The 27,843-nt window shown below is 40.4% G+C and overlaps 1 long non-coding RNA gene across 5 annotated transcripts in view; it reads right to left on the reverse strand.

Moving 5' to 3' along the window:
• Positions 1 to 27,843, reverse strand: part of LOC125326502 — a 143,281-nt gene that overhangs the window by 12,405 nt on the left and 103,033 nt on the right. For 3 of the 5 annotated variants that reach the window (XR_007203839.1, XR_007203838.1, XR_007203836.1), the window contains exons 4-6: positions 20,530 to 20,626; positions 19,075 to 19,809; positions 18,096 to 18,194 (exon numbers count right to left, since the gene is read on the reverse strand). This is a non-coding gene — a long non-coding RNA (uncharacterized LOC125326502). The remainder of the gene's footprint in view (positions 1 to 18,095; positions 18,195 to 19,074; positions 19,810 to 20,529; positions 20,627 to 27,843) is intronic. The other 2 variants (XR_007203837.1, XR_007203840.1) reach the window with 2 other exon arrangements.

Here is a 27,843-nt window from a genome sequence, read left to right on the forward strand (position 1 = left end):
ACTTTCCCCCTAAGTAAAGACCATGTGAAAATATTGGTAGTGTTGCAATTTAAATCAACAGTAAAAGCATAATTAGAAGTGCACAAACAGTTGGCCAAAATTACGCAGGAAAGGAGTTAGCAGTCCTGCACTACCTTTTGAGTGACCCTTCCCTGCACTTATTTCATTGTTTCAGAGGTGTGTTCTGTGTGGTCAGTCTCTGGTGAAGGTGCTGGGACTCCAAGTATGACCTTCTACATTTACTGGGCAAGATCCAAGGGTGGATGAATGAGAGAAACCACCAGTCATGGGATGACCAGGATGGTATGCAAAGATATGATGACAACTGATTACTTAACCCTTTGCCTTTAACCTTTTCCTGCCTAAAGCAGAGTCAGCTCCTCAGAGGTGTTGCAGAAGAGGTAGAACTCAAAGAGCATTAGAATGCACAGCAAAAGGAAGTAGCTTGTTCCCTTGTTAAGGCCAACTCCAGGAAAGTATCCTTGTTCAGAGAGGATGCTGAGTGCCTTGTTAAAGAGGTTGGTGGGACTGAAAAAAATGCTTGAAGTTAAGCATATTGTTAAATGCTTTCTAGACTTAGGCTGACTAATGCCACGTTGTTGGAGGTTTCATTCCTTGGAGGCAGTGCAAAAAGACACACAAGGCTCTTGGCTCTGCAAAGAAGGGATAACTCTTTGTCCCAGTGCACTTCTCCTCTGCATGAAGCGAGTTCCAGAGAAGAAACCAAGTATTTCACCTTTATTTAAATTTATTCTCCTGTTTATATTAAACAAATCTAAATCAGTGCGTTGATTACATAACTACTTTCCTCTGGAGCAGTTGCCTCCTGTTTACAGCTGACTAAATGGGAGGTGGGAAATCTGTAACAGAGCAACTTCAAAAATGAATGAGAAGAACAGAGGTGCAGTGAGCAACTCACTGGCTCCAAAGAGAGCTGACTTATAGAAAGATAAATCTGGGACACAATCAGCATGTTCACAAAATTCAGTCTCCTGCTGGATAACTAAAAGGAATGATATTGTCTAGAGAATGTCTAATATCCCTGTTACCAGCAGTGATCAGGGTAGCAAACTCTGCAGGCAGTAGAGACAATATGCAGGCAGTAGGCACAGCATGTGTGGCTACAAACATATACTACAACAGTAGAATAATAACTTTAACCTCTGCCTTCAAAAAATATCACAAATTCTATTTTTTTTTCTATTCCAATAGGTCGTTATTCACACGAAACATTCTGCATGAAAAAGTATAAACATGGCTTTAATGCAACAATATTGCATTGTCAGCTCTTGGTAATAGGTTTAATTTTAACTCAGGAAAGCCACAAAAACAAATCAAGCTTTTTGTGTCCCTTTGCATTCTTATGGTTACAAATGAGATTTCCAGCAGCTTGAATTCCAGTGCATGGTGGCTGCACATTGAATCATTAATTACCTACCTTCTGGTAGAAAAAAAATCAGATTGAAACCCTAAGCTGTGGTTTGTATCTTTTTAAAGAAATCCCATCTGTTAGTTTCTATTCCAGAACATTTAGAAATGCTTGCCTGAGGGGAAAAAACCCTAAAAGTAAAAATGTCATTGCAGTAGTAGGACATGGGGTTACCTCCCACTATGTTTTAAATTCAGTGCTGCAGTTCTGGCCCTCAAACCCATCTTGTACAGTGACAGGTCTGAGCTGCAATACTGAACTTACACAGGTTTGGGGAGCCAAAACTTTATGTTTCTTCACATAGGTCAAAGCACAGCTAAAAAAATGCCTGTAGGGAGTGGTTAAGAAAAAAGGGCAGATGAAACCAAAAGGGCACTTAAGCTCTTTGTAAGAACATGAGGCTTTGAAAATATAAAGAAAACATTATCATTTAGAACAAAGAAGAAAGTTTCTCCTGCAATTTATGTTGGTGTCTGTGCCAGGGAGAGCGCTGAGCACTCAAGGGTCTCTGTGCTAAGCACTGTGTAAACTCACAAGTAGATAGTCCCATCTTTGGAAAGTTTTCAGTCTAGGCCCTTTCTTTCTCTGCCTTTTGCACATATCAAGTTATGCCTCCTCATTTAATGGCAAAGAAGTGCTGTCAAGCTAGATAAAGCAAAATGCCTGCTGTGCTTACCATCTCTTTCAGAACACATTTTATAATCCACAACAATAAAGTATAATTTATGCATTTTTATCAAACTCTACATTATTTTAATAACATCTGCAAAGATCAGATTGCAATATGTTCTGGGAGATATTGTTTTGCCCTGAGTTCATAAAATGTTATATTTTTCAGTTAGATCTCCTGCCACAATTTTATGTGCAGTTATGAGTAATTTTTTATCTATTTTGCCAGATCTTGTTTTGAGTAGTAAGAGTTCTCAAAACCAGATGATTTGCAAAACTTTCTTTAGTGGTCTGTGAATATTGATTTAAAGCAGAACAGAATCAATGACCATAGCTCATTCATTGGATGTCTTTCTTGAAAGGACATATCAAAAAAACCAGTCTTTTCATAAGCTTTTAATTTGTTTAAGTAAACCCTGCTGTGATGGAGGACTGTGCTCAAACGAAAGCTTTTCCAGCTTTTCTATAGATTGTGCTAAAAAGGATTTCCCACTGAAAGATAGACTATCCACTCTTCTCACAAGCAATTTTTTTCTCTCATGAAGGAAAAGCAGGCACCTGGAGCAACCACTTGGATCAGTTCAAAGGTGAATAGGTGCATCCTTTATCCCTGTCCAAATTAGTGTTGTATCGCAGCACTTTCAGGCACTGATGAGACTTCCAGGGACTATCCCCAGTTTCTCAGTGCTGCTGCTCCAGGGCTCTTCCTTCATGGATATGGGCAAAATTCTCGTGTTCCAAGCTCCTGAAGTAGACTGTGGAAAATGACTGAAGTCAATGGTTGCTAGCAAAGTGGCCAGGTCATTTCAATGAAAGAAAGAGGTGCTGGTAGTCTGTAGTTCTGCTCAGACGAAACCCCCTGAGACGGAAATAATGTTCGCTTTTGGATCAATAATTCAGGCAAGAGGGTTTTCAGCAAAACCTGTGTAGAAGCCAGAATTGCTTTTGCAGTGAAAACCTGCTCAGGGCCAGTAGTCCACCTCTCATTTCCTATGCAAAATCCATTGTCCTCCAACTGATTTTCCAGGGAATGATCAGAACTGAACAGAGTCATCCTTTATTTGGGGCTATTTAGCCTGTGCTGCTCAGTGAACCTATCAGGATTTTCCTTCCAGTAAGTCAGTCAGGACTCCACCAGACCACTAACATAAGAGGCCTGTGGCATGATATAGGAACAATAATGTATTTAACAGTTCATTCCTGTCTCACTCTCCCCACTCCCCATCACTAATCTGACACTGTAGCAACCATGAACCTTACTTGAGAGACCAGGTGTTGTCCCCGCACTAGTGTGCATACACTGAATTTGCACTTTTAATTAAGGAAGGATTAGCTGCTAGTTTGCACTAACCACTGAGACAACTTCAGAAAAAAAAGTGGCTTATTAAACAGGTATTTAAGACAGCTACTTTGCTTTATGACTCATACATAAACAAGTATAGGACTTTTTATTGTACTAGAAAGTGTAAGGATTGCACAACTAAAGTTATCTTCAAGGAAACTATATTAGGAGGTTTTGAACTACGGGAAATACAAAAAAAAAAACCTTTCCTTGCCCTTTAAGATATGTTCTACACACTTCTTTCATTCTTTTGAATAATAAAAATCCACACATAAATATGTTTATAAGGAGGTAATTCCATCCTCGCATTCTGAGCCCTATAAACCAAGGCAACTTCTCTTTCTTTGTTACAAATATCTTAAGATCAAGTTATACAACTAGACATAGTTGAACATATATTTGTGGTTAAGTCCATTTAAAATGATTTGGGGATAGGAAAATATATTTGGAATGTACTGCCGGTATCCAAAAATGTAAAGTTATAATATCCCAATGGTATAAACAAAGTGAGAGTAGGAATTTATATTAGGCTGTATACTGCAACAAGGTCTCACAGGCAGAGAGCAGGAATAGGTTAAAAGTGGAAGAGTGCTAGGGAAGGCAAGGTAGAAGACGAGTTTATGAGGTGACAGCTCTATTTTGCCTAAGCTCGTCTGGAGGTGAATGGAGAAAAGAGCTCTCTTTCAAAAGGGCTTCAGTATTTCAAAATGTATTTCTGCTCCTAACCAGGTTTTACCCTTCCATCGGCAAGAAGGCGAGGCTGGCTCCAGGGTGACATACCAGGAGCACCAGCTGCCTCCGAGAGAAGATCGTATAGAAACACCTACCAGGAGAACATTGAAATTCAAGGGAGAGGGGGAAAACTGAACAGATAAAGGTATAAATGCACATACGCATGCTGCCAACTGTGAATGGCCTCCATTGTTCCTGATCCCACTCCTTTATTCCCTCCATAAAAAAATTATGAGACCCAACTATTCATACAGCATTTCCAGAAATTTAATAGACCGTATAGATTAAACTCTGAGGGCCAAGCACTGGTGTCAGATACACCCAATGAAAGCCCATCTGAGAACAGAATTTGGCTCAGATTCAGCAGGCAAATGAAAGGTTTTTTCCACTTTCAGAAGAAACCCAAGTATGTAAAGTTTATAGGCACTAGTAGGAGAATAAATCAATTTAAGTCCATGTCACACCATTCTTTACAGTTTTGTAACAAGGTGTACTTTGTTAGATTTTAATCTGCATACATTTGAGACAGCAAAGCTCTTCAAAATCATCTTTTAATGGCATCGCAATTTATAGACAGTAACTAATTTCAAACTTCATAGCACTTGGCTTTTATGATTATTTCAAATCATTTAAATGCAAATGAATTTCCAGAGAGAGAAAACATCAAATGCCCTTGAGTGGCAACATGTAATAGAACTGCGAGCAGAAATCACAGTAGGAATTTGAAGCAGTCTGATAGGGTTTGACGGGAGGTCTGTATAAAAGTGTTTGCCTAAATCCAATTTACATTTCATTTCACATTATATTCTATTTACCCATTTTGTCATTTTAATATGACTTATTTACTTAATCCTGCTCTGAAATCCAATCTACTATCAAGAGCAAATGTGGAATTCTGGTCAGGATAGGACTTACAGCAATTTTGCATTTTAGGACAATGGTAATACAGTTTCTGAAATAGAGCTAGCTAGCTTTTCCCCCACAGTTAATAATGTTACAGCACCACGCAGCCAAAAGCATTTGTGCATGCCTTAAATAATTACACTTCTTTCAAGCTAAGCAATTGTTTGCCTACTGACAGAGTAATATTTCCTGGGAGGCATTGCTAAGCTACAGTACATACAAAATATTTGGACACAGAGTGCTGAGAAAGATCTGAACTATTCTTAATGTGATTGCACTCAGAAAGATAAGAACTGTCCTGGAACTCCCCATTCAGCAGCAGTTACAACAAAGCACCACAAGTGGGGTTTTTTACAGCCAGATGGATTTGCAGGAGGCAGCAAGAGCTGTTCTACCTCTAGTGCTTCCTGTCCTTCCGGATAAGCAGTGCAGGTAAGGACCCAGCCACCGTTTGTATCTTGGTATCATCCATCCTCTGTCAACATCCAGCCTTTCAGTTACAGAATGCACATGTCCTTTCTATTTTACCTGAGATAAAAAGATGTAACTGTCCATGTGTGATTGCAAAGTGACCCAATGGATTCTGCCTTGCCCTATCCCAGAGCGAATTCTGCAATACAGCAGGCTAAACCATGGCATTTAGCAGCTGTAGGCAGGCAGAGGCAACGATGTAGTTTGCACAGCTTGCGAGGGGATTTGACCATGGCGTGGGCCAGACTTGCACATGTAACCATGGTATACGGGTCTGTTCTGAGGAAAGGAGAACTCCAGTGACCACACCTTCCATAGTTCCTCCAAATACCTGTTTTCCAGGCCCAGTATTTGAATGAAAAGGCAAAAATACATCTCAAACTCCCTAGTTCCAGCACAGGCCATACACAGTAATCTGCAGACCCCCTAGTCAGCAGGAGGGGAGAGTGGGAGAACATGATTTTGTGGTGCTGCTGGTATCTGAATATTTTCTCATTTTCTAGAGACGAACTGCACTACTTAAACTACTGTAACAAAGTAAAAAATTTAGATCTCACGTGTTTTCAAAATCTGTCTTTTTAAAGATAACAGAAGACACAAATACCTTCAGATATTATGGGCTATTCATCATTCTGTGCCACATTTCCAGCACATAGTTTGCAGAAATCCATGAATATTTTCATTTCTTATCAGATATAAATTACTGATACAGTCAGTACAATGTTTGTTGGTGAAAACTCTTGTAGAGTAAACTGAGTGATGGACTTGAAGGAAAGTAAGAATAAAATATTGTGCTTGGGATAGAGAGATTACTAAAATTGTGCTATTCCAACAGTAGCCAATTTCACAATCAAGATGTCTTTTCTATTGCAAAGGCAATTTTTATATGTCTCCTGCACATAAATGTCACTCTTTTGTTTATTATGTGTTTCTTTTTCATTTATTTCATTAATTTTGTATATATTTTCTGTGAAAAGACTTCTAAGGAAGTACATTTGTCCCCTGTTTTGAGCAATTTGTCTTTTGCAAGGGCAATATAACTGTGCAAAAGCAATAATACAAGGCCTTTTATCAAAAACTTATCAGCACTGTTCAAACAACGAGGCAGTTCATTAGATTTGAATAAGCTAACTGCTGGGTTAGCTTTGGATCTAAAGTTTGTCAGGTTAGGTGCTGGCTATTTTATTATTTCATTTTTCAAACTTCTCAGATAAAGACTGGTACATTGACTAGCAGTGATTAAACACTAACAAACCTTTAATAAAGATCTTGAGTCTTTACTACTACTAGGTCCACTTCTACCATCCACTAGTCCAGCTCCCCAGTTGGCTCCCAGGTCTTGGTGAATGACCCCCTCCCCCCCCCATTTCATCAGTGGGGGTTTGCTCAGAAGCTCTGCCTGGGAAATTTCCCTTTGGAAAATCCCAGGATGAGGTCTAGGGAAACAGTCCCTTCCAGACGCCACACATATAAAGAGCGATGGCCAGGCTGCAGGAAGTTTTATTCCCAATTCCATGGTCTTTCCCCAGTGCTTTCTGTCCACACTTCTTCCCTTCCGTGCCCTGCAGCTGCAACCCTAGACACATAGCCTGGAGTGTCTGGCCCTGAGCAGCAAAAACCCAGGGGTCAATACCATTTCACCTGGCAGCAGGATCCACCACATGAAGGGGGAGAACCAAGCACTGCAGACAAAGCCATTATTTGCTGAGATCATCAAATCACAGTTTGCTGAGGTTTGCAAAGTACAATTTTTTGTAAGGAGATGTCAGTCCCTTCACTGCGAGGTTATGCTGCACAGAGACCATAAAGGGCATGTCCTCAAAGACACCTCTGGATCCTGACCTCAGTCTCTCTGGCTGTAAACAGTCTTAGGTTTCATTCAGTTCTGCAGTGGTGAATGACTTGCACAGCGGTACCACTCAGCGACTTCAGTGGAGCTGCCCCAGGTATTTGCTGTGTGCATTCAGCCAGGTCCCCTCGCAGGCAGGTGAAGTTTCTCAGTGAAGAGCTAAAATCCACTGCCAGAAACTTTTACAACAGTAGAAAATACTCTTAATAAACAAAATATGTGGAATATATGTCAAAACCAAAATCTGTCAGAAAGCAACATAACTCACCTTTCCTTATTCACACACAATACTAAACTCCTTCTTTAATTTCTTCCCTTTTCTACTACTTTTTTTTTTCCATGGACCTTCTGGTAATACCTGAAAGCCCCTATTTTAACCTTTAGTTCCTTTTCTGTGACAGAATTAAGATTTTTCTTCCTGGAACTGTTGATAACATTTTCTGAATTTAGATATGGCTGTTACATGATAAAAGAAATAATAGAAACTTTCACTGTGAATTAGAAAGTGCAAAAAAACCCCTGGGCTTTAGGCAATACACTTTATGCGCTTACAGTACACTTCAAAGCCAGGAAGCACTAGTGTTAACATAAGAACAGTTGCTTTGCAGACATCTGACACCGTTCTCCCAAACTGCTGAGTGCACTGCTTTTTTTCCTATGTTTGTTAAACACCCATTTCCCTGGATGGCTTAGTATCAATAGGTCATTTTACCCAAAACATAACCACTTTCAACAAGTTCTATATTTTTAAAGCAAATACTTCAGTGCCTTTTATACTGCAGGAAAGAAGGAAGAAAACACTACAATAATGCAATTGAACTATAATCTTAAAAAGCAGCATGGCTGAGAGACAGATTTCTAGTTTTATGAGTTGACAAAAATCAGGAGAGGGGGAATGTGACTGTCCCCTTTCTATCTATAGATTAAATATGATGTGGTAATAACAAAGATTGAAAGAAGATGCTCGTATCAGAGCCAGAACTGAGCAAGTGTCCTACATCCCCACAGTGTGAAAATAAGGCAGAGACTTTCATACAGGACATATACACATCCCATATGTATACTACATTATTTACAAAATATTCTTTAACGTTTCCAGCTGACATGAAAATTATTAGGTTGCAAAAAATATCGGTTAGCTGCTCTTCATTGCAAAGATTTCTGGAATGTAAAGACTACTGAGATTATGGGGAACTCACAAAGCAGTTATTTACCTAGAAAAAATATATTTAAAAAATAAAAAAAATATATACAAAATCTAGCTCTATGTAGATGCATGTGGGACTACACACACACACAAAACTAGGTATTTAGGATAAGAATTAATATTCACTGTCTGGAAAAATATTCAACATTTTCCTCCAGTATAATCATCTTTTTAAATATGGTAGGACCTTTTTGCAGGTCAATCACAGTTTTCAGGCAAGCTGTAATTTAAATCAGCTCCATTCTGCATCTAATGTGAATATTTCACTGAAAAATAATTAAAACTAACCACACTACTTGTGTCTCTGCCTGTCAGATATGGACCACTGTTGTGCATGCACATTGCTAATCTCAGGAAAGGAAACCTTGCAGAAAGGACACGGAGGTGACAAAGTAATTGCCCTCAGTGGGTAATTTGAAGAGTTGTAATAAAGAGGTGCTCCCTGCTCACGCTACCTTCATCTCACCTGAACTTCTATTTGGTGACTCACTTTCATTGCCTACATCACCCTTTAGGCTAATAATGGAAATAGATAGCTCTCCTGGCAAGTAACAGTATATCAGAGCTATCGACTGTATCTCTACCTTTTCAGCACCAAGATGGTTCAGTTTGTTCATCAAAAGGGTCTCAGCATGTTTAATCTCTTTTATCAGCCCTCCTTCCATCTCAAAGCTTGCAAAGGCTCCTGCTCCTGAAATTGCTGCTTTCATCTGAGCCAATGCAGTCATATTTCCCCTTTCTACAGAACGATGTTTCGATGCCAAAGAGAGGGAGCATGAGAGAGAGAAATAATCTTGGCATTCATTCAGATTGTTGTGAAGAAAAAGAAGGGAAAAAAATCCAGACTGCCAATGGGGATTTCCTCTGTAATAAGCCAGATGGCATCATAGGATGCTTGGGGAGACTGTTTCTGTCTAATTCTCTTCAGTAGCAGAAACTGCCAAGGCCTGGCCTTTGTGGTAAAACCAGTGACTAGCTATTTTATATTCTTTCTCTTTGCTGTGCATGCTGTCCCCACCTGTCACTAATGCCTTTGTAATGCAGTCGGTGCCTGATACAAGCTCCTTCCCCTCCTTTCTCTCCCTCACTTCTGGACTCCAAATAATACTTCCTTTCCACCTATACCAGCAACATGGCTGCAACATTTGCTCTATATCCCAGTGATGTCAACATAATTTTTTTCTTCAAGTGCAAAATATTTCACATAGCATGGGGAAAACCAGCTGTGAAATTTCTAAAGGTTGCCATCCTGGCAAAAGACCAAAGCAGGGCTCGACATAGGGAAATGGGGAGCTGGTGCTCTGTCAAACACAGGTGTTCAGTGGCTCAAATGTCAAGATGGACATTGAAATGCTGGTTGGGGTTACAAGTATTTTTTTAATCTCTATTTATAAATTTTATTTATATATATATATGTAGCTCTTTATCTGCTTCTATTTTTTTTTTCATATTTGCAAAACTTTGGTGTTTCTGTTGCATTCTGAAATGTGAGATCAATCTCTCTGCATACCAGATGGATAGCAGAGACTGTGTATTCCAAAAATATGGAAAACCTTATAGAAATCTTGTATGTGACTGCTAGGGTGTTTTTGGTTCCTTAGAGACAGATCCATAAGCTGTCAGCCTGCCTTAAGGGCTTGTATATCCACTGTAAGGACTAAATTGTTTTTCCTCTCCACAAGGAGTCCTATCATGTATTCAGCATGGAGCAGTTAGATATTTTAAACTCATTCTTTGCTGAGAGCAAAGTAGCGTTTTCTCACAACTTTCTGAAGCTGCTTCTTTCTTTCTGACATGGTTCTTTGTCTCCAAGTAGTCATGATGTGCAGATACCACTGCAGCAGAGTAAAGAAATACATCCCAGAGTATCGTTTCATAAAGGCAATAGAGCTGCTAATGACTGCTGTAGCAAAGGCACTTACAAACCTTTGAATGCTGTGCTGGTAAGGAAGGCACAGAGCTAATGCAGAGATGTCGGCTGAGATACAGACAGTACTGGTTGGCAGAAACAGGACTGCAAGAGTCACAAAAATAGCAACATTTATAATCTGATCACGACATGTTCATTGATATACTGTCAACTGGGATAATCTAAAGACAATCAGAAGTTATTTTCTTTATCTATATTTATATATTCTATATCTATAAAATAGCAGCAAACAGGCTTAACAGAATTTTTCTAAGATGTAGTATTTCATTACTTCTTGGAAGGAAAGCCATGCAGATAGCTGTCTCATTGAGCAGCTGATGAATGTTTCAAAATATAAATGTTGGTGTTTTTTCCCAGTTAAACAAAGATGTACCATTTCCACATTTTTGGATGAATAACAATAGTCTATATCACAGTGGGTTTACTCTTTCAATGTATGAAAAGAAATCTGAGGACTCAACTGAAAAATGACAAGCAACATCCCATTCCTCTCCCCAGCAGCTTTCCATGACTCCGACAGCAGAACAGAAACCAAACCCTGAAATCAAGCTCAGAACCATGGCAGGCCTGGTCCCAAAGCATCCTAGGAAGACTGGAGAGAGCCTCCACCTATGCTGCAGCTAAGCCTAGGGACAACATTTGGCAGAAAGGGTCTCTCAGCAGCACCCAACAAAGGAAGGCATGGCCATGGATGGTGCACTGTGCAGTGAAGCAGAAGGATGGGCTCCCCCACCAACCAGCATGTTGTACCCTAAGGGGAAGAGCCCCAACCCCCCCACCAGTTCCCTGACTGGCTCCTGTGCCCTCAGCACTGCTTTTCCCAGCTCCAATCCTGCCACACTACTTGCTGGTGCAGGAAATCAGGATTTCTTGACACTGGTCTAATTCTGGAAAAGAGACCAGCCAGGCAGAACTGATGGGGCCTAAAGATAGCTTAACATCAGCTCTTGCAGAATGCTCTCCTCTGCTACAAAGCATTGCAGCCAAGGCATAACCCAAAATCCAAGCCAGGACGTTTGAACAGGGCAATAACAACAAAGCCATTTTTTTCTGCTCCCAGCTGTGTGTTGAGCGTTGTTTTGTGTTATGACCCCATCACTATTTGGTACAGATTGCCCATCCCTGTGGTCAGTATTCCCTGCTGTGGTCCCCAGGACCAGGGCAAGCTGGCGCTGCCAGCAGCCTGTGCCTGACTCTACAGGGCTTTCCTGGGCCCCAGGTGATCCCATGTAGTGTCTTGGGAGTACATCCAAAGGCGAGAAAAAGAAATCCTTCTGCCCAACAATTTTTAAACCCAGTATAGGACACACCAGACTGACCTTAACTTTGAGTGAGATGTTTATTTCCATTCTGGTGAGCTTTATCCTAAAAAACAACTCTGAATTTGCCCTAACTCAGGTTTACTTGGGTTAGAAGTTACAGATGACAGCTGGGCAGGCTTCAGCAAAATGATGTGTTTGTTCATTCTCATAGAGTTTTGGTTAATTAGGCAATGAAAGATGTAGTTTAGAATCAGGATAATAGGAATAGCTGTATCACAGTAAATTAGTGGGATACTTCAGGGACATTAATGGAATCAGATGCCAATATCTGTGTTGGTTTAGGAAAGCTCTATGTTTTGCCTCCAAAAATATTCTTTGCCAATAGCAGTAAAGTTCATGTTGTCAGTTCCATAAGATAGCATTTATTTTCTACATATATATATTTCTACTAATATCCCCATACTATTGAGCAGCTGTGAATCCTTCCATACTCCAGGCCTTTGTGTGTCCTACTCTATAAAAACAATGTTGATTTGGGAGGCAGTGACCATTAAATGTAGAATTAAACTCTGCTGTGGGATATTTCTCTCCTGACTACATGACTATAAAAGTAAGCTTTCAGGAAATTTGGAAGCACACTGTCTCTGAGGCAAGAAAAATCTTTTGTGGAACACAGGATTTTGGAAAATTATATATAAACATATAAATGTATAAATGGCTACTCTTTGACTGTATTTTTGAGCTGGGCTTGCCTGTGGAGACCCTTCCATGAAAGGATACTCAATAGAGCTCTGATCTTGATAGCAACTGTCAAATACCTGGGAAATGCAAAGTGTCTCCTGGAAGGCCGAATGCAGTGAGGAGAAGGAGCTCACGTGGAAGCTGCATTATCACAATTTTTAAGCTGCAGTCTCGCTGCTCTGACAATGCACATAATTTTAATCTGTGAACACAGTACCATGAGACCTCTTATCAATATGTTCACTATGCAAGTGGAAGCTTAGAAAACTTCAAAGCAAGTTGATAAATTTCCATAAAAGTGTTGCCAGCCCATAATCAGATGGCTAGGAATTCCCAGTTGCACCAAAGATAAAAACTGATGATATTAATTTGTCCTTGTTTGAACCAAGCACTCATACTGAAATCAGCAGTACTCATGTGTACTAATATCAGTCCTTTGCCTGCAAAAGCTATTTTTCTGCCAGTCCACAGATTTAGGGATTTTCTTCATTTCTCTTTCAAAGAGTGAAAATTAAAAGAGAACATAAAACAAAAACTCAAAGGACTCCATTCCATTTAGATTGAGGTTGTTTTTATTTGGCAAGCCAAAACCTGCCTTTGGCCTTTATTTGATTTTCTCAAAGTCATAGTCTACTGCTTCCTTTTCTAAAATTCAAAGGCAGTACCTACTGGTGAAATACCACACTCTTACTCAGTTGCTTCCAAAGCAACTCTGCAAAATATACTCTGCAATTTTTCCAAATCTGGAAACTGAACATTTGTTTTATGACTTGTTCCCACCAGGAAGAATCCAAATCAAAACCTTCCTCCCACCTCAATTTTGTGTTTTTTCCTTTTTCATGACAAGTGCGGGCAGCTGCAAGCCTGAGAACATGGACATTTCATGTAACTGTGGTTTTTTAAGCTGGAAAGGCTTACACCATAGGAGAGCTAATTAAAGTTACTTTGTAGTGAAAAAGAATGTCACAGAAACACCCAATTTAACTGAGAAGATAGAGAAACATAAAGACAAAGCCAAAGTCTTTTTCTAAACTTCCTTTAAAGAAAAATAGGATTCAGACGTTTTCTGCAGTTTTATCTAGTTCCCTTTTGCCCCCCACCCCCTGTCCCTGAATTATTAAATTAAAGGCCAGAAAGCCTCTCTTTGCCAGATTTGCTTATCTTAGTTGATTTACGTAGTTACCATCTGGGGTTTTTTCTTTGTTTGGAGTTTTTTTTCTGGATAGAAATGCATTTCAGAAAGCCTTTCACCTTGACAGGAGGGCACCCTGGAATGAAGGATCCATCTTCATTCCCAGCAGGTTGCTGCCGATTGTGCCCTGGTAGAAGTGCATGTCCTTCTCTCAGCCCCCACACCCAGGTGGGCAGAGCAGGAGCACCATGCCAGTCAGGACTCGAGGAGTGATATGGGAATAGCAGCACTGCACAGCACATGCCCTGCATCACTCAGGCACAGCATGGAAATAATTTGGCCTGGCACAGCACTGTGCAGATGAAATCGCCGCTCCTTCTGCCTCAGCCTGGACATGAACGTAACACCACAACGTCAGACAGCTGCTACAGCAGACCCTGCAGTTCCAATAAGCTTCATGTAGTGATTTAATTTTTACAGTTGTTTACTTAGAGGCTTCACTTTTAATAATTCTGAGAGAAGGATGAAAGCAAAGCAGTGGAGCCTCCAGCATTTTCTGCAGCCTCTTTTCTGTACTGGCACAAAGAGGAAGAAGGCATTTCTACAAAGTCCTGATTCAAGTATAAAAATAAAATTTACATTTATCATATTTGAAGGCAGCCAAGGAAAACTGACCTCATGGTATGAGCTCTAAGAAAGCTCAGGAGGGAGAAATTAAAATGATTAGTAGTAATTACCACCAAAATTATAGTACTGAATAGGACAGTGCCTAATAATGAGAGGTCGCAATTACTAATGCACCCTTCTGTATGCTCATTTGTCTTCTCAGTATTGTAGTCATTTGTGTTGTCCTTTTGCACAGCAGGATGCCCAGTGCCACACTCCTTTCTCTTCTATAAGAAGTTCACAGTAAACAAGGATTCAACTGGTTCAGAGCAGCAGTTTGTACCCTCAGAGGGCTTGGAATAATATGGGCTTTACTTTCAGTCTCTTTGTAAAGAAACTTTACTGCATCTGAGCTTTATTGTCTTTCACTTTATATGTTACAAGGAAATGCAGCTAAAAGGTGAGAAAAGCTGCATTAATTTATATTTTCACCAAAATAAATGGAACCAGAATCTAACTTTCCATTCTTTTTAAGGCACATAGGTTTTGTGCACATTGGGAAGGTTTATCAGTGGATTTTACTGATGGAGTTAATTCATAGAATGGTTTGGGTTGGAAGGGACCTTAAAGACCTAGTTGGACCTAGTTCTAACACCTCACCTCAGGCATGGACATCTTCCACTAGACCAGGTTGCTCCAAGCTCTATCCAACCTGGCCTTGAACGCTTCCAGGGATGAGGCATCTACCCCCTCTCTGGGGAACCTGTTCCAAGACCTCACCACTCTCATTGTCAAAAATTTCTTCCCTCTATCTAATCTAAATCTGATCTCTGCCAACTTAAAGGTATCACCCCTTATCCTATCACTACATGCCCTTGTAAAACGTCCCTCTCTTTTTTGTGGACCCCTTATTCAAGTTACTGATGGAGCCAATATAGCTAGGACAAAACTAAACCCTTTTAGTGACATCACAGTATAAAAATGTTTGTACAACAGTACTATCCGCACAAGAATTTTTATCAAACTAGCTGTCCTGATAATTTAATGCACTCATTTTTGGGACTTACAACTTGAAAATCAGGATTGCCTAGAGAGGTCACCTACACCATGTGCCTACTCTGATACGTTTTTACAGATTCATGGTAATTCTGCAATTTGTTATATTGGTCCAACAGCAAATCAGCACAAAGGCATTTTGTTACTTAAAACTTCTTAATCAAAAAAAAAGGCATTTTGGGTCAACCCTTGTCTGCTTAATCAATATGTTTTCTTTCAGCACAAATATGAAAGCAAACTTCAAAAAGTAACATTAAAATGATAAATTACATTATTCTATTCCAGAAAATTCATAACACATTATAGCAACTCTATTTAAGCCATTTTTCACAGCCTGATCTCGTTCAAATCAATACTGTCTTGAAGGACATTTTGATTTCAACATCACAGCATTTTCCAAAGGACAAGTATTAAAAAAATGTTGCCATAGTTAAAAGTGGACATAGCATTAAAAAAACCCATAATGAGCACAGTGCATTATGTTGTTTATAATCTAGAGACAACGACATAATTTTTAAAAAATTTTGGAGTCCAAGACAAGTTATTCCTAGGAATTGCTATCTGATATAGTGTAGAAAAACAACTAACTTTTTTCCTTTCCTCTTATAGATCTGTAAGTGCCAGTTCAATCACCTCCCTTCTGGAGACTGCAGCCTTCATCAGAAGGCTGGCAAAGCAGGCTGTCAGAGCACTCTTAATTTACTTCAGGAAAAATCAATTAAGATAGCTTAAGTGACTTTAACTGGGAAATTGCTGGGGACAGTAATCACCACTGCAGACAGTGATGAGTACACAAGAATGGCAACTTCTTCCATCAACATATTTGTACCAAAGCGGGCATGTCTCCATTGCTTCAACATCTGAGCCAAAGCCCACTCAAGTCAACACGATTTCCAGAATTAAAAAAGTAGAATTAACAATCAAACCATATTCAATATTTGGCTAGGAAACAATGCTTCTCAAAGTTTTCCTTTGTCATGCTTTTATACATACATATATATAAAAATACACATATATACATATATAGTTGCCCAGGCACTCTTGTGCTTGAGTAAACTACTAGAAAGAGAATGTCTTGATAAAGTCAATATTGCATGTCTGAATCAGTACTACAGAAAACAACAAATGTCATTCTTCTGCTTCTGCCACTTCAGCACCACTTCAAAGGTCACTTATTCCTTGAGAAGCTGCCATAAATAGCCTGCATCTCATACAGAAATGTTCTGCCAAAATATTAACTCACAGTTGCCTTATATTTTCACCTTCAGTCATCAATACTTTTTGACAATCCTTTGCTAGAACATGCTTTCCATCTTAACACCTTTTTAATTCCATGGCTACATCTTTCCCCATACTCCCACAGTAATTGCAGGACTCCCACTAGCATTTCACTGACACAGAGAAGTGGAAAACACTCTTCCCAGATGGGAAACTCTCTTTGTAGTGATGTAGCTCCTGTTGACAGAGCTGTGCTTCTGACTATTCCTCCCCAAAAGTTAAACTACACCAGCAAAGCCTTTTTTTTTTTGTTAGTTTAAAATGAGTCCACATTAGTGCTACTGACAGTATTAAAATAGTGGGAGGAAAAAAATTTACATCCACACGCAGTAGTCAATAGGAACAGAGGATTCCCCTGTGAGACATGGCCTCAGTTAAGCAGCAGCTTTGACTCTGTTTTTCTCACGCAGGCAGCCTTGAAGAGAAACACATAAAGTGTCTCCTGTGAGCAGTACTACAAATAGGGCACCTTGTAGCATCATTTGCTACATGCAACAGCCTCTGCACATGAGGAAATTAATAATCTCAGGAGAGGCAAGACTGGTGCTTTTGCACATATACCAGCTGAACTACACATCTCAACAAGAAGTGCCCATACATGCAAGAACCAGAGAGAGAGAAAGCAGGAGGGAGAAGATATAATCTCCTCAAGCCTCACTGCAGTCAGGCAGTGAGTACTGCAGATGTTGCAGCACTGGAATCCTGCTAGATTTTCCCCAGCTGCAGAAACCTCCCTCATCTGCTGCCTGGTGGAACTACTATACAAACAGAAGGGCTGTCTTCTGCACATCACTGGTCTCTGACCTCCATGGGTAAAGATGACTTTACCACAGCCAGCACAAGCTTCCAAAGATTATGGAGGATGTTTTCAGAAAAAAAAATCCTAACAAACACTGGAAAACATTACTGGGCAGCATAGTAAACATTGAGCTGGAAAAAGTGAAGGGCTTTGCTTCAGGAAAAATACTGTGAGTAAAAGAAAAGTCAGAAGAAAGCAGCCATTCAGAAAGTGTATTATTAGGTGCAGACATATCTTCAGAATACAATGAAGCAAGTACATAGGTCCATATCCTGCCCCTTACTAGAGCAAACACGAACCTTGTTGGTTCAGAAATATAAAGGCCTAGAAAAAATTAGATCTCACTGGATGAACCAGGTATATAATAATTACACTCAAAAAAAGCATTAAAGATGTTTCTTTGAAACATTTCATCCAGTCTTTTCACACTTGCAAAAATTCCCAGCACTAGAAATAATCTAGGCAATAAAATTCGAGATACAAACCCTAAAAAGTATGCTACCCAAGGGATGAATACTGTAATTATCTAAAACCTGTTATGGTATTTAATAATGTGTGGCCTAGCTGGAATCAATAGGACTAACTCAGCAGGCAGACAGCAAAACCTGTACCTTAATTTCTTTTCTTACTAAAATTAAAAGGCTCGCTTTCTGTAGGATTTTCAAGGTCCTTGTAATCTTCAGACTTACTCTTGAATTTTTCATTTTCTTCTGCTACTGAGCAAAGTCTTGTTTTCAAATTGGCAGCTTTGTACATTGCCTCAATGAATGATTGCAGTAACTTAAAGTCTGAAATGAAAACAGCAGCCATTTAGGGGCAAAGCGAAATACAAGTAACAAGTAAATGTATCATGTAATTTCCACTGTCATACAGCTCCTCCCCTACTAAAGGCCCTTTACCACACTCTTTGTCTCACAATTAATGATGTATTTTCTTCTTGTTCTTCCTCCTTCCAAGAATGCTGCTAAGGTTCAAGGCGCTTGTGGGGACAACAATATCACAGTGGAAATATTTGCGCTAATTTCTCAAAATGATCAAGCTCACATTAAAGACATCTTCAAATGCATCAATTCAGCATATATTTCTATTGTTTTCTATTTCCCCTGTTGAAGCTGGTTAAGCTGCTGGAAAAATTAGTTGAACAAGTGGAAAAAGTTGAAAGCATTTCATTATAGCTCCTCCCTGTATTCAGCTTTGGTATCTGAGTTTTTCTGACTCAGTTTTGCTGAATGAATGGCTAACTTGAAACTTTTCAGCCAGTGATTAGTCACAAGTAAGACTTTTATACAGTTGAGTCAGCTCTCCCTCACCAAAAGATTCAGAAAGTTCTGAACATTGACATCTTTTGTTCAGATTAGTCACACTATCCCTGATCTAGGCAGCTAAGTCCTCTGTGCAATGTGGTAAGCACTTTGGACTGCCATCTACAGCTCTATTGCAGATGTAAGCCAGAAGAAAAAAAAAGTCTTAAATCTCACCTCAAGGTGCTTCTGAGAGACACAGCATCACAGACCTTTTACTAATTTAGGTATTTTTCTGTTGCTTGTCATAGACAAGGGTGGGAACACTGTGCTACTCCCACATACATACCAGACAAAAAATGGCCATAACTGATGACCCTAGCTATGTGGTGAAGGAATATTGAAGACCTATGCTCCAATTTCCTACCTCAAAATTTTTCACTTGTTGCATAAAGAAGCCTTGGAGAAGGAGGCAAGCCCACATCTCCCTTTACCCAAGCAAATGCAGGTCTTATCAGGCAAGAGAATCCCATCAAGGCTTGCTTTCTTTCTGGTTCAACAACTGTTGAATTACTCCTTGAGATGTGGGGATGGTGCCAGTGCTGCAGAGTTTCCCATAGATCTAATCCTCTTGAGGTGGTAGGAGCTGGAGTCCGAGGAGGAGACCATCAAGACCCTGCAGACATCGCTGACATTTCCCCAACTCACATAAGTGCTTCTGAGAACCCAGCACAAGGCCCTGAAAATAGACTCACAGATCATTAGGGAGCCAGCAAAGTGCCTGGATTGATTGTACATGGATTGATGTTTTCTGAGAACTGCTGCAAAGGAAGCAGGTGGTTGCATCAGCCAGCTGCAGTTTTTCCAGATTCTGCTTTGAAGCCAGGATGAATGTTGTTCCAATAATCAAGTATGCAGGCTGCAGAATATATGACTAGGATGGGTCCTAACTGGAAATGATGGGCTGCATTGCTTTTGCAGGTGGTGGGTCCAATGTCAGCTGGGCTTATAGACAATCTCATCTCTTGCAGGCTCCTCTGAAGTGCAATGCAGTTAATATTGCAAATAAACTGGGATTCTGGTCACACAGCAAGAGGAATGTGTCCAACTGGCAGAGAGAATAAATACTTCTCCAAACAGGCAGTAATCAGTTAACATTACTCTAAAACAAACATTGAGAAAGCACAGCACTTTAGCAATTAAAGGTCCAAATTTGCAAAATTAATTAGTGTTTCCCACAGCATAGCACTCTACTTATGAACAGCTCTATTGTAAATGTATGATGCTCTAATATGAAAAGAGAGCATTCTTATGTTAATTATCTAATTAACTAATCTGGGCACAATTAGCAGCTGAAACAGCACAGCGTTACACTCTCTTCCTTCTTTCCTTCCGGATTCAAGATTGCCTTTAAATACGTACTTTGGAGTGGCAGGGGACCCTGGTGATAGAGCTTGCTACCACGCTAAGCAGACCTTGGTGCCAGCAGAAGTTCCAGTGAGTGGGCACTGAAACAGGAGAGGCAGTGATATCTTTGGCACGTAATTTAGGAGGGGTAAAGTCAGCTATTTAATCTCACCCCTAAAGCTAGCCAGCCCTCCAGGGAAGCCATCCTTGTTGCTTCACAGAAAGTCAGCATGAAATGCTCAAGAACACAGTTGTCTGTTCTTCTGTCCCTTTGGAAACCCAACACCACTTCACCAGACCCCCCCTGAGAGCAGTATTTTCCAAAGGATGGATCAGTCGCTATTTTAGAGCTCTGAAAATAGAGAGTCTCTTTCATTTCTACTTTGCTGCCAGAGTAGCTATTGACTTCACTAAAGTTTACTGTAGCATGAAGAGAATTAGTGAACTGCGTACAGATCTCTGACAAGAAACTTACCAGGGAGAAGAACATTTGCTGAAAGAGTCTAAATCCGCCTCAGAGGATGGCTTAGACAATGTCTCAAAGTCCTGACTCAGATTCCGTCACAATGATCCTAAACCAGGGATAGAAACAACACAAACATATTCATTTCAATATTTTCACATTTGTACATTTCTACATCTGCATCAGATGGCCTTTCTTATGCAGGAATTTGGGTTTGTGTTCAGTAATTGAAAAGGGCAGGAAAAGGTAACATAAGCTGAGACTAACAAGTTCTATACTGAATTGTGCAAGTTCTATACTGAAATGTTGATCAACTTAAAATATTTTTACTTTATCTTTCTTTGGGATGTTTTTCTTTTAGAACTCTGTTCATCTGCTAATTTAGGATTTTCCATTAAAAAACGTTTGGGTAGGTCTACTTTAATGCTCTGCCTCTCCCATTCATTCAATGCTCTCTGACAAGGACAGGAGTAGTAGTCACACACCTTTGCCTATGCAGTGCAAGGCTGGTTTTGAGACAGTACTGATCCACTATGCATTATAGAATTACAAAATCATTTACATTGGAAAGAACTAGAGTAGTTAATCTAATCCAGTACCAGCAAGATCTGCTGCACTAAATCAGCTTACTCTGGACTTGTCCCCTTGAGTTCTGAGCATCTCCAAGGATGGAGACTCCAGCATCTCTCCAGCCAATCTGCTCCACCTTTTCCTGCTCTTCCAGTGAAAAAAATTTCCTAATAGCTAACTGGAATTTCCTGTCCTCCAAGCTGTGTCTTTTGCCTTTTGCCCTTTCACTGTGAATCTCTCATAAGAATCTGGATTCATCTTCCCTACAGCTTCCCAATAGGTCGCTGCAGGCAGCCAGGAGACCTCCCTTCAGCTGTTCTTTCTCCAGGTTAAATAAACTAGCTGCCTCAGCTTCTCCTTCTACATCGCTTGCTCCAGCCCCTCACCAACCTGGTGACCCCTCCCTTGGACTCACTCTGGGTGGTTGATACCTTTCTTGTGCTGAGAAAGACTGAACTGGACTCTGTGCTCCCACTGCCCTCTGCCCAGTGCCACGTCATGGGGAATGATCAGTCCTGCTGGCTGCTGGCTGCTGACTGCACTTTTGCACAGGCAGCTTCACAGAGATGGTCTGGGTTTGGAAAGCTGCAGCACTTTGGTGGACAGGTTCTGAGAAACCTGATCTAATACTGAGGTTGGCCTGGCCTTCACAAAGCAGGGGTGTAGTAGGCCAACTCCAGATGTCCTTCCTGCATAAGCTCTTATGCAGGTCTGTGCATCTCCTCGGTGGGCTGCAGTCACTGGCACCCCCTCCAGCACAGGACCCAGTCCCTGTACACAAAAGCCCAAAAAGTAGATCTACATGGACCAGAAAAGACTTTACCTGAAGTCTGAGAACTCTAGACTTATCCCTGCTTCATCTCAGCATTGTTCACAGCATACTCCAAGGGAATAAATGTCACAGGGAGAAAGTGAATCCTCTCAGCAGTAGCATTGCACTGATGAAACTCCTAACACAAGCAGCCAAAAGCTGCCTTGCACGCCCTTGGGTCCAAGAAGAGGCACTTGCATTTGTCCATACTCTGAGGAGTCATAACCAGAGCCTGAGACTGACAGCAGCCCATGTGCAATGCAGGGGGAGGGGAAAAAGGCTAAACAAGAAAAGAAAATAAAAGAGAGAGGAGACTATTCCCAGACACCATGACTAGGTCATGTATCCTCTGGCATGTATTGTGTAAGTCAGCTCTTACTTAAAACTCTCTCTTAGCTCTTATGTTAACTTGTTCATAGAGGGTAATCTTGTGAATGATGTGCTTCTGGCATGGCAGCTAACCTAGGAAAGAACTTGCCACGTTATGTTTCCTTATGGAAGGAAAAGGGACGGGTTCTTCCAGGACCTTAAAATATAGTGCTGGGTACCTATTAATAGCTTTTGTCAAAGTGAATTATCATCCTTGTCTCTTAAACAATGACTCATGAATTAGCCACACAAATAATTGCATCTATTGACTTCTACAAGCAGAAATAAAAAAAAACAAAACCAAAACTACATAAGCTACATAAATTTCCATCATATCAAGAATTAACCCTAACTGACTAATAGGATGACAAAAAGAACTGCCTGCCTTTGCTGTGGGATAAATCAGCAGACTTAATATATGTTACCAAATGCCACCACATTTCCATGTGTTTTATTTGAGCCTTGCTTGATTTGTATAAACCCATAAGAACCCTTCTGATACTCTCCAGCTGCCTCAGAAGGTACCATGCCATGCTCTTTACTACACTATTTCTAAAGCATGTATTTGGGGTAAAAGAGCCTTTTCTTATAAGCTGCAATGAGGCTAGACACTTAGCAGTTCTCCAGTCAAAGTTAAAACCTCAAATCCCAACTCTTTCACAACACACCAGGGCTCCAGTGTTCATGGTGGCCTCCAAACAATAAAAGAATAATTGTCCTACCTACTCATAAGAAATTACTGTACCAAGAATGCCAGTGAATGCTTTATAACATGCCTTCATTGCAAGAAAATTTTCTCCTCTTTTGATGAACAGACAGCCCTGGTGCTTAAGGAGCACAGCCCCCAAACTTCCATCATATCTACATAATTTGCCAAATCAAGTTTTCAAGCTAGAGGCATGTATGACCTACTATGGATTTTACCACTGTATAGAGCATTTGGAGCTCCACTAAGGACACCATGGAGTCAGTAATGCATCTGTCTACAGACAGAAAGCCTGTTTTTTGTCTAGAAACAGCCATTTCAGAATTTCTTCTTTATCCACACAGTTATGGAAAATATGTAGAAAAACAGCACCCTGTGACTTACATTACAAATTGCTATTAAGCAACAATCTTTGAATTTTGCTATGTGCGTGCAAACTTTTATCATCAATCCAGAGGAAAAGTATTTATCATACATACATAAGAGACACTCGTGACCTGCTTATGGATATCCCCACTAGCTGGAAAAAAAGACACCATGCAGCATTAATCAAACATACAATTTTCTGGTTTATTTCTTGAGCACAAGTCTTGACAATGTTTTTTTGGGGAAAGATCTTCATGAAATAAGTTGTGAAAGTACTGAAATTCATCCTCTTTTGGGACCTCTAAGCAAGTGTTTCCAAATTCCATACATTAACACATCCATAGAATTTGTTACAAATATTACTAGTTTGTGCCAGAAAGTTTACAACAAAATGCTGGCTGGCTACCAAACCACTAACTCTCTAGGACTGGCTTAGGGACAATTCAGTGTGTTATTTAATGAAAGAGAGTATATGGCCTATGAAAGCCTGTAAGACTCATTTCACAACGTGGTTTGCTCACTCAGTGATCTTGCTTGCCAGCTCCCTGCTCAGCATGGAACCCCACCCAGGCCAGCTATGCTGAAACCAGACTGTCACTGAGCCATTGAATCTCCTTTTTGGCTCAGATGGTCTCAAATTGCATTCAGATTCTCCATTTCAAAATAAAGGCAAACGGTGTGCACAGACATCACCCTTTATATAGGATAGCGTGCTGATGCCCTGGTCTCACTCAGCAAGCAATTATAAAGACTGCATTTAGTGGTAAAGCTGAACTTCTGGTTATGCTCACTGACACTTCATTTTAGGGTTTGGGTTTTTCTCCTTTTTCTGAGAGGAAGATCAGTGCCATACTTTCCCTTTCCATACTGTCTTTTATCCCAAAATGCTTCCCAGTTTAAACATACATTTACAGATTTCTTTTTTTAATATGTTCCTGAGCCATGGGAACTGTGGTGTAATGTGCAAAACATCACTGCTTTGAAACTGAAGTGGGGAAGCATTGAATATTGCCTTTACCTGGAACTACAAGGGTAATTAAAGTAACTGGAACATCAGGTTAAATAAAAACTCTCTATGACCGAGGAAGACTGTTACTGAGTCCAAATGATCAGATCCCTCCTTAAGATTGTCCACATAAAGAAGTTTATTTGTACAAAAAGATACTGGTACTTTCCACATTTAAAAAAAAAAAAAAAGTCTGCAGGTCCTTACAAGGTGCTTCTGCACTCAAAATCTATGCATGCTGATTCTTCGTGCAAGTTAAGAATTGTATTTTTGCAGAATTCTGTTTCCTTGAATAAGCTAATAAGCCCTCCTGCCCATCCCCCAAGTGCTCTTCTTTGATTTAAGATTACAGCTAAATTAGTTTCAGGATTATTTTACAGCACAGACCAAAAACTGTGTCAAGGAACCAATGAACACATAGGAGTTAGTGATAAGTTATCATGTAACCACTATAAAGAGGCTGTGCATTTTGCCTTTTCCTCCTACCTTTGTGTATTGTCTTATCTGGCTTTTCAGAGGTTTCATGGAACAATTAAAACTATCATCTTAATTTTTCAACATCTGTCACACTGCTTGTGCCAAGGACTCTACTGAATGGCAACACCTGTGAGCCTAATGAAGATTTTCTACAAATCTTAAGATTTGAAACATAAGTCAGGGATGACATGGACGGAAATGAGCAAAATAACTACCAATACCTCATTGTTACTAGCATTCAGCATGGGAACCTTCAGCAGCCAGAGGGGAGAAGAGACAGCAATCCACATTCAGAGTAGTCACCTGCCTCTTTTGTCTCCCCTGTTAAGTCAAATTTACTGTTATTCTTGTAGTTTAGATACTACTGGAATAACAGTGACTTTAAAATACACATGTTCTCTGGTGCTGTTAACCACTAAATTTTTTTTTGTCTCTATTTCACTAACACTTGTACAAGAGATGAAGTCATCCATGGATTTGTGTTCTGCTTTACTAGTGTTTAAGCCATATGTTGATATTGATATTTTGGAACCGAGACAATAAGCAAAACAGAATCTATTGCAGCTCATCTTAAAGTAAAAATTCTCAGTCCATAACAGTGCAGAGTAATACCTCTTCGGGAAGGAGAGAACTCTTGTAAATGCTGCTCCCACCTTGTTCATCTCCATGCCTGCATGCTTCCTCCATTCTGACAGCCTTGGGAGGAGAGTGGTGTTTATTTTACATCAGGAGGAACATGGGGACTAGATAAAGTGTTGCAGTGCATGTGGCAGTGGCCACTGCACCAGAGCATACAGAAGACTGGTGCACAGGCCTGCAGAACACAGAGGTCGGATTCTCACCCCGTGGTTACGGCGAGTTTCCATGTTCCTAGTGGTTCTTAGTTTACGTGTTTTAAGTTTATTTGTTCAGAAGTTCTCCATCCAGTTTTATGTATAAGGTCATGTTTATGCGTTTTCCTTAATTGTCCATGTATTAGTTCTGGAAAGTTCTCCCTCCTTTGATGCCCCATTGGTTGGTTCATGTAACTCCCTCCCTTAAGTTATCCCTATTGGATATTCCCCTGTTGTCTCCTCCTTCTCAGTTGATCCCTATTGGTTGTTTCCCTTTGTTCCACCCCCATATAAAATACTGGGATCTGTCTCACTTCTTGGTCTTTGTTCCTGGACCCTCCACAGGCAATAAACCAGCTGGAACCTACACAGAGACCCCTCTCTCATCCCTTGCTTCTGCCAACGCTTTTGCACCATCTTTGTTTGGGGCTCTCTCCTTGCAAAGGAGCCAGCTTTCCCTGCCTGTTGCAGCTGACAGCTTTCCCTGCCTGTTGCAGCCGACCCCTGCCTGCAGCAGCAGAAGCCAAGGATGTGTGCAGCTGCACGCTGTGCTGCCTCGGACGGCCCCAACAGTGTCAGATGAGAAAGGGTTGAAAGGCAATATCTGCTTGCATGGTGATGACTATCTCTTTGGATTGATTTGATTAGTTCTCTTCCTTATCCCTGGAAATGGACAGCTGAAGTGTTGTAACCAGCTGGATTTGTGCAATCATGCCAGAACTGCAGAAAAGTTTGCTCTTTTACTTTGTGGAGTTGCCCAGGCCCATCAGCTCAGGCCAATTTTAGACCTAAATGTGAGAAACTGGGTTGTGAGAGTGAGAAGATTTCTGCAGTTAGAAGTAGCAGAGGGATCAGGGTAGTCATGCCTGGGAGAGACACAGGTCCTAAATACAGACATCATAAGCAAGCTTGGCTTAAGGGGTGCTGTAAACCCCCAAAGCAGGTATTTGCAGGATTCAGCAGTAAACAAGGCCAGCTTTGGTGGAGCTTGTTGTCAGGATAACTGGAGAGACAGCAAAGCATATGTGTTGGGCTCTGTGGGAGCCAAGGGACTGCAGACAGGGCCAGAACGAGAACAGCAACATGGGTGTAGAAAACCAGCAGGATGGAGTCCAAAATATTACACCAAATAAGAATGGGCTGGTGGACATCATGTAAAATGAGGAAGATGGTAACTTTGAAAGTCACGGTGCATGTCTAGCAGTGGCAGGAGTGCTTTCATGGCACCAGCTTTCAGGGATGTTCTTTAAGCCATTTGTGCTATGCAATGGACATTCATACCCTATTCATATATTCCTTCCCCACTGCCTTCTTAAAACCCACTGTTTTCCCTAATAGACAAGAAGAGTTTGAAAATACCTTCTGGTGTGTATCCAGCAGTCTTGTGCTTTCTCCAGCTATTTCAGTAATGAGGGAACAGAAATAGGGGCAGGCCTGTGACAGCTACTGCTTCAAGTGACATGGGGCACACAGGTTGTACGAGGCTGTGCCAATGACATTTTTCTTCCCACTTTCTCAGTCCTGATACCTGGTAAATCTGCATCTGAGATAAATAGCAAAAGTACTGCCATAAAAACAATTCTCTGTACCAGAGTGATATAGAAATCAGTGGAATACCCATTTTTCTTCATAATTCTTTTCATCTTTATTTCCAATCCAAAATAAATAAAATTTTAAAGATATCCTTGAAATTAATGAAGTCTTTCTTATCCAACTCAGCCTGCAAATAGTTAAATTGAGATTTATGCAATTCATCATGGCTCTGCAGCCTATCATCACCCAAAGAAAACTTTCCCTTATAGGAGAGGGGAAGTTTATGTAGCTGCAGTCTTGGATTACATTGATTCAGTCCTGAGGCAATACAGATGCCAATTATATGATACACATACCATACATCTTTAAATTCTCTGTAAAACAATCCCTGAGAAATAATTGTTATTGTCATTCTAGTCAGGCACTGAAAATACAGCCAGCACACTTCCTTACCTGTTGATACAAAACTAAACTTTTGGTGTGTCTGGTAACAGCTTCATTCTTTTTGTGTATTAGTTACGGTACAGCAATCATGGATTAGTCTGTAAAAGGACTTTAATTCGTTTACTAAGAGCCTGTCAGCCTACATGCTTCCATGTCATATCGCTTGAAGTGTTAAAGTGACTTCTCATCTTCCTCCTCTTTTTCTCTTTAC

Source organism: Corvus hawaiiensis, chromosome 5, assembly GCF_020740725.1.
Source record: "Corvus hawaiiensis isolate bCorHaw1 chromosome 5, bCorHaw1.pri.cur, whole genome shotgun sequence".
Taxonomy (NCBI): Eukaryota; Metazoa; Chordata; class Aves; order Passeriformes; family Corvidae; genus Corvus; species Corvus hawaiiensis.